Source organism: Lathamus discolor, chromosome 3, assembly GCF_037157495.1.
Source record: "Lathamus discolor isolate bLatDis1 chromosome 3, bLatDis1.hap1, whole genome shotgun sequence".
In the NCBI taxonomy this organism is placed as follows: domain Eukaryota; kingdom Metazoa; phylum Chordata; class Aves; order Psittaciformes; family Psittacidae; genus Lathamus; species Lathamus discolor.
The window spans coordinates 128,013,141-128,020,689 of NC_088886.1; the positions used below are offsets into that span (position 1 = coordinate 128,013,141).

Here is a 7,549-nt window from a genome sequence, read left to right on the forward strand (position 1 = left end):
AATATCAAAAAAATCTATTGCCTTATCAAGTGGAGTTTACAATTTTAAAAGCCAATTTAATTTTACCTTAAGACCAGTAATTGAATAAGGAACACAAAATGGGAACATTTAGGCTACTTTACCACTGTTGTTGCTTTTCCAGACAGTGTTTAGGTGTGACCTATCTCTTTTTTTTTTTTTTTAATCTTTCTTTTAAAGTTTCAGTAGCCTTTGCATTCCCACTCCAAAATTAACATGCTATTGCTTGGTAATAGCAGAAAAAGCATCAACTGAGCATTTCAGGGATGAAGGAACACTTGAAGTATTAGCAAAATACAATCTTTAAAGCCATATGAATAAAAATCCAAGGGAGATTCTTCTTTCCATGTTTGTCTCTAATTGCATTTTTCTTAATTTTACACCAGACTGCAGAAGTGTGGTAGATAATTTATTTTGGAGCCCAATGAGTTTGAGAACTTCCTGCAATCTCCAAACATTTTTTTAGCCCCATACACCCCTTTCTAGGCTATCAGCATAACACAGCAGAGATGGGTAGCTTGGAACCCTGCAACACTCACTATCTTGTACAAGAACAACCAGTGTAAGAACTGAATCATTTTCTGCTACCGGTTCTCAAGGTGAAACTTGGCCCACATCCAGCCTTTTCCCCTTTAAAAGAACTGGAATTAAATGGATAGTCTGTTCTATTGTTCTTGCTAATATTTCAAGTGTTCCTCTATCCCTCAAGCAGCTTTGATGTCATCTAGCTCCACTTGAAGGGGAAAGAATGTGTTTGGGAATAATTAACAAGCTAAAAATGACTTTGTCAGAACATTTCTGTTATTGAATTACTTGCAGCTACCAGCTTTAGAGAGCTGAGGCAGTAGTTGGGCACAATTAGAGCCCTTTAAAGGGAAAAAAAAAAAGAGTCTTTTGGTGAAGCATGCAAAGTTGGGCTTGAGGAGCAGGTTAATCTCCCGATTCTGCCTCAAAATTCTCATGCAACCTCAAGCACATCTTCTAGTCTACCTATACTTCAGCCTCTCACAGAAAAGACCCCTAGTGACTCTTGCGTCATTATAGCATAAACAAATATTAACATTGCAACAGAGCTGTCTCTTATCCTGCATTCCTACCTGATCCAGCAGAAGAGTCCTGCATTTTATCAGGGCCTCCAGGCACTATTTTAATACAAATATCCTGAAGTCAGAAGTCTTTTTCTCTTCCATCTTATGTAGAGCATTGTTATTTTGAGGAGATGCAATAATAAAACTGCCAGCCTTTCTAACGAGAATTGTGAGCAATCAATACAAAAAAAAAAAAAAATCAACTAACATATAGCTCTTTCTTCTGCCACTATGAAGCACAAATAAAGACACTCCTGTTGTCCCTTACAACTGATTCAGAAACTCAGATCACTTAGTCTCCTGCTTCATAGGGAAAACCAGTACACATTATACAGAAAATTACTTTAAACCTACCCTTTGTTATGGGATAACTTAACAGAAAAAAAAAGTTTTGGCCTTAATAAATTGCATTTCATGCCTGGATTTCCAAGCATTCGAGCTATCTCACCCTTTCAATTAAGATAACTGTTCTATCAGCTGTGCCAGGACCTAGCCTGAAGCTCTTCTAGGTTTAAACTTTTCAAGCTACAAGGAAGAAATTAAGATTATAGCTAAATATCCAGTCCTTCTTTAACTAGTTCTTCTTCAAATTTATGTCTAAAGGATTAGATTAGCTGCTCTGTATCTCCACAGCTATAGGCTCTAACTAAAGTCTACATATACAAAGTCAGACTTGGTCAACAGAAAACCAAGACTGAAGGCAAAAGATAAAATTCTGAGAGTAAAAAAAAAAAAAACAAAAGAAAACCAAAAACCAGCAAACCACTAACCTTTTAGCTCAGCCCACTGTCTAGTAGCACAAATCTTCATTTTCTTTTCAAACCCTAAAGGCTCCCTACCCCCCACTGCATCCCTTTCAAATCAAAGCTGAACCTGGCAACATCTGTGGTTTGTTAACTTATCTCCAGCGTCTGTGGTTCATAGCTCTTATATAAGCCCTCATCTTACATTAACTTCTTTGTAATGCTTTGCTAAAGAGGAACGTTAATAGTACTTTGGGGGTGGAAAATGTTTCAATAGGAAAAAAAATAGGTGAAAATTGTGGGGTTTTTTTTTTTTTTAACAGAGCTGTTGTTAATGGTCCTATAGCAAAAAGAAGGGTTTTTCTGTAAGAAAACAAGACAATCACATCTGTTCTGAAAACATAGATAGGCAGATTTTGTCTTTTACTGTTGCATTGCTAACTTAAACTTTGGTGTTTGAGCCTAGGGAGGGGGTCATGTAAGAATCTAGCTATCAATGAGAGGCTGCTCTCTTATTAGTGGAAATACTTTCTCAGGTTAAATCTTATTCCTTGCCTGATATGTTTTATTATAAAGAAACTTTTTTTGACCTGCTTATTTTATCTTTTCTTAGTGTCCCTGCACACTGAGTTGAAGGCAAGTGCAAAGCACACAATGTGAAGGAGCAGCAAAGTGTAAAAGTCCATAAGGAGTCAGCAAAGGAATTCTCAGTTGCAGTGGGTTGGGAAGGATGGGTTGTCCTTAACAACCAACGTAGCTGAGCCTGGTATGTGTGAAAGCTTGTTGTCTGCCCTTGAGCTCCACAAAGGAAATACCTGGTGTTTGAACTGAGCAGCACCCAAAGCAATGCACCATGACTCAGCACTCCTGGTTTTTTGTCTCTTCAGAAAACTGTAGGCTCTGAATACAGATCATGCTGCTAAATGAAGTTGTTCTAAATGTATTGCATCCTATAGTGAACACACTTGTACTGTGGTCACCTATGTTGTACTTACTGTTGTACTTACTGTGTTGAAAAACAAAGCAATATTGTGCCTTCCTAAGGAACTAATTCACTGCCTGTGATGCTGTGGTCTGTTTCAGAACCTGCAGTTAAAAGCTCTACCTTTAACCATATCCTATGAGTGTTCAGTTTGTGCTGCTCTCTGTTTTTTTCTATCCTGATCATAGAGGAAATAAAAGGTGAGAGGTAAGCTGTTGAGAAGCGTGGCCAAGGAAGGGAAAATGGAACTTACCAGCCAGACCACTCTGTCACTGCGTTGGAAGGTGTCAAAATGTAAGTGTGGGATACTGTCACTGAGCAGGCTGAAAAAAACCAAACCAAAAAACTGGAAATTCAAATTTGTGTGTAGGAAGAAAGCAATCCCGATGGTTAAAGTGTTTGATGGGCTTTGAAAACTCCAAGGACCAGATGTTGTAGCAGGATGTATAAACATGAACTTCTAAATAACGTCTGTCAAATACTGATGTCCTGGTTTGAACTTTTAACACTAGCTGAGGAGGCAGCACAAGATGCTTGCTGTGTACCACCCCTCCCCAGCATACATGCACCACCACCACCACCCCCCCCCCAAGCCTCCACAGCCTGTGTATGGTTGTTCTTTCTACTTCAGTTTAGATTTCTTCTTTGAACTTTAGTTCTCATTATTTTTGGACTTGTCACTTTGTTTGGAAAGATTTATTTCCACTGTTCCTTCTCTGTTCTTTCCTTGCCTCTTCTCATCTGGATGCTTTTTTGGCAAACCCCATTGCTATTTTTTATGACTTTGTGTACTGTTTCAAAACAGTAAAATGTTTTTGAAGCAAGATGATCCTGTGTTGCTATGTTCATGTGGTAGCTCTTCCACCTCTGCTCTTTTTAAAAGCCTTCTGCTGTACTTGCTTTCAGTGTTCATTAAGAAAACAAGACACTGAATTGTAGCACTCAAAACCCCCAAAAATCCACTCTTCTGTGTGAGCATCTTGATGCTATTAAGTTTTTTACTTCCCTCTGTGACAGCAAGCCAGGTGTCTCTGTGATCACATGTTCCTTTTCACAGATAGGAGTAAAAAGGAGCAGTCCTGATAGTTCTGTCAAGTGGTGTTTAAATTGGCTGAGATTGGTGGAAAGGGGACAGCTGGCTGGTGTGATCACTGAATTGCCACTTCCTTTGGGCAGCAGGACTAAGACTAAAATGTTTCTCCCTGTGTATTTCAGATCAGGTTTTACCACTCTAGCAACGAGTGAACTGATTTCTCTTGGAAGTTGGAGGCTAAGATTTAAGTCTAAATTTAGTAGCTCAAAAACCATGCCAGTTTATAAATATCCATGTAAATAGATTTGATTGGCTGAAATGGTTTTTCTTTAATGCTCTTGGGTGAGGCTCCTTTTCTGTCTACAGGCCCCTACAAGAAGCTTTTGAAAACTCTTCAGTACATACTCAGAAAAATATTCAGTACACTAAATGATAGCAATAGACTTTCAATATTGAGATTATTTGGAGAAGCTGTCTCTGCATACTTAACCGGTATAGCTTGAATGTTAATTTTATATTGGATGGGGCACAAAGTGCATACAGTTTATTTTGTGCTTATATTAGCAATAAAAACAACTATTAAGGTCCGGTTTCTAGAGCTAACACCTGTGCTTCTCAACTCAGATTTTTCCTAAATTGGGGTTTCTTTTTAAAAAGTCTTTCTCAGTTTTCTGCCAGTTGGATTTTTTTCTGTTTTCAGAACTCCTCTTGGAGGTGCTGAGGTTGCAACACAATGCGGGTCTATGGTAATGGTTTAAACAGGCTCCCAGATAAGGAAGATGGCTTATGGCTATTACTTAAAAATCAGAAAATAGATGTAGCATGTATTCATCAATGCCACGTAAGCAACCATTCTGTTTTATACTAGGCGATATCTTATCAGCCAGGAGTGCAAACTCGCCACTAATACAAGAGATCTGTCCCTGATAGAACTTTTACTGACTTTGAGCCTCAGTTTTCCCATCATAAGTGTCTTAACCTGTATTACAATGGCCTCCCTCAACACTGTGTTTTCATACCTTTCTTTCTGCTCTAGACACTTTGACTGTCAACTTCACATTTGTCAAGCTAAAAATAAACTTTCCATGGGTGCTGGAGTAGAACAGAGGGATCCATGTGAGTCTGAGCAGGTTTGCAACAGCATTGTCCAGAAGGAGAGTAACTCACTGATCTGAACCTGTAATGGACATCAGTGAAGAACAGCTGAATATCAAATTTAGGACCAAGAAAGATGTTGGTTCATTGCATGTAGTTCTCCAGAGAACGTCATACAGTCCTGTCTGGGAAGATCTAGTATTTCTTCCAGCAGTAATAATTACTTGCATCTTTTCTTAGAGAACTTTATTAAGGACTTCATTCTTCAGGTTTTTTTTTTTAATTCCTCCACACTCTCCAGCTGACCCTCTTGTGAGCCAGCTTTTCCCTATACCTTTCTCAGAGCCAGTGCTGGGTGAAATACCGCTTTTCCCCTCCTGCTGAGTGACTTCAGCCTACTACAAAATAAAAGCATAATTCCACTTTTAGGCTATCTCCTGTACCTGCTTCATCTTTCTTGAAGAGGACTAGCCAGAACTGTATACTTGGGTGTGACAAGTGTACAGTTTAAGAAGAGGTGACTGTGAACAACTCAGAAGAAAATGGTGGATTCACCCCCTTTTGGTGGAAAAGGATATCCCAGTATCAGAGCAACTCTGTCAACAGTTGTACTGCTGAAGCAATTTGAACCAGACCCATGTACATCTGCAAAAATAATTTGTGCAGCAGCCACTGGAGGGGTAATAAAGACTTTTTTTTTTTTTAATCCACTCATTGGTAGAATGTATGGATATTGTTAAAAGAATCATTTTCCTGTATTAAAAATAAGCATGTCTAACTTCAGCTTCTGCAAGACACAAATGCAACAGTCATTTCCCCCTCCTTTTTGGAGCTCGGAGTAGGTTTTCAAGGGCAAAACAAGGTAGTCCAAATTCTAGTGAGACCTGTGGAATGTAGCTCACTGAGGGTCTTCAGGCAAGCAGGAATTTCCTCTGAAAAGTGAAACCCAACTCTCCTCTGAAGGAATAAATTAAAATAAGCTGAAGGTGAAAGTGCTGGAGTTTGGAATGGGCTGTGTTAATAGCCTGCAGGGGCAGAAGCTGTGAAAGGAAAGAGGAACTGCTGTCACTGCTGTTATGGCATTCTCCTGTTATTTCACCTTGTGCTGTAGAATTTGCAGCCCAACCAGCTCCATATTCAAGGGTATGGCTCCATTCCCTGCACCAAATTGGACTACTGATGTTTCTGGAAAAACATCTGCCAAGCTCAGACTGCAAATGGTGTGGCTGCCTGCACTGTAAGAGAATAACTAATGTGAGACCAGGCAGAGGCACCATCTGCTGTGACACATGCTTTGCACATGCTACTGATGGCTGTCACTCGGGCTCAAAGGATCCTGCTGTGCCACAGAGGGAAAGGAGCACATCTGGCTTTACCCATGAAGTGTCTCCACTGCATGAGCTAAAGCTTTGAGGCTGAATTCCCAGTTCAAGAACTTCAGAGATCAGGTTTGTGGTTTCTTCCAAGGTTTCTGTTGCAGAGGAGGAGTAAGTCTGGTCCTGAATGAAGTCTTAGGCTTTTATGTAGTTGTTATGGTAGCTTACCTCTGAACACCATAGATTATCCTAATCAGTCTGGCATTCTCCTGTCTGTGAGAAAAGGGAAACTTGGGATGGTACTGACATCAGCAGCCTTCGGTCTTCTAAGAGATACCTACTTTTTGTGTGTTTGCAGCATGGAAAGTTGGCATGTTAAGGCTCTTAACCTAATAAGCCCCATGACATCCAAATAGCAAGATAGCAAGAGATTAATAGAGATGTTTTTTAAAAGGCTGTCATATTTCAAAGATGCTTTGGAGAGACAGAAGAGGGTTTCCTGTGAAAAATCTTTTCTTGAACATCGTATGCAAGTTATTTCCTGTTGTACTGTGTTTTGAGCTCTGTAGGTGATGTGTGAGTTTGCCCACACGACCTTCAGCTGCATGTTTGTCATCCATGCCTGCCCTCTCCTCCAGCATTCAGGGCAGTATCTGCCACTCTCTCATTCAGCTGCTGATCCTGCTTTAGACACCCTGACTTTAGCTTATTTCTAATCAGCTGCAGAGAGAAGGGAATCCTGTCCATTAGCTTGTGTTTGGCAGAGCTTGTTTCAATTCTGTTTGATTTTGCTTAGCTCTCATAAAGTTGATCCCGAAGGGCCCTGTCCATTGCATCAGCTTGCTGCTTGCTTTCAGCTTCCATGTTTTTGCTTGCTTGCAGGCAGGCAGTCACCCAAGAGCAGAGTCAAGCAAACTAGGCTACCAGGAGGGCAGCCAGAGGCTGTTCTTGCAAAAGAAATTTCACCCATCTTACCCAGAAAAGGGTGGGGAAAGAGAAAAATATTCTATAAAGCTGCTGGCAAAGGGACACTCCGAATACTCCCCTCTCCCTTTTGGAACCAAATAGAATTAATTTTTTGTGGTGATGGAGGGACCTGTTTTGGACACAAAGATTTTGCAGCTTGTAGTTTCAATCTAAAATTCAGCTGTCAGTGTTTAGGGGCTATGTAATGGCCAAAATGGTTACGGGGGGGAGAACCCACAACATTTAACAGTAAAGCTGCAAAATTGAAACATTCATAAGTTAAGCAAAGCCAGATGTAAAGGTGTCCT

The 7,549-nt window shown here is 40.1% G+C and overlaps 1 long non-coding RNA gene across 1 annotated transcript; it reads left to right on the top strand.

Annotated features, from left to right (window-relative positions):
• The first annotated feature begins 2,082 nt into the window (after positions 1–2,082).
• LOC136011226 (uncharacterized) lies at positions 2,083–6,011 on the top strand. The gene is made up of 4 exons (XR_010611303.1): positions 2,083–2,138; positions 2,463–2,615; positions 3,020–3,125; positions 4,901–6,011. It is a non-coding gene; the product is annotated as an uncharacterized LOC136011226 (long non-coding RNA).
• Positions 6,012–7,549: the final 1,538 nt, after the last annotated feature.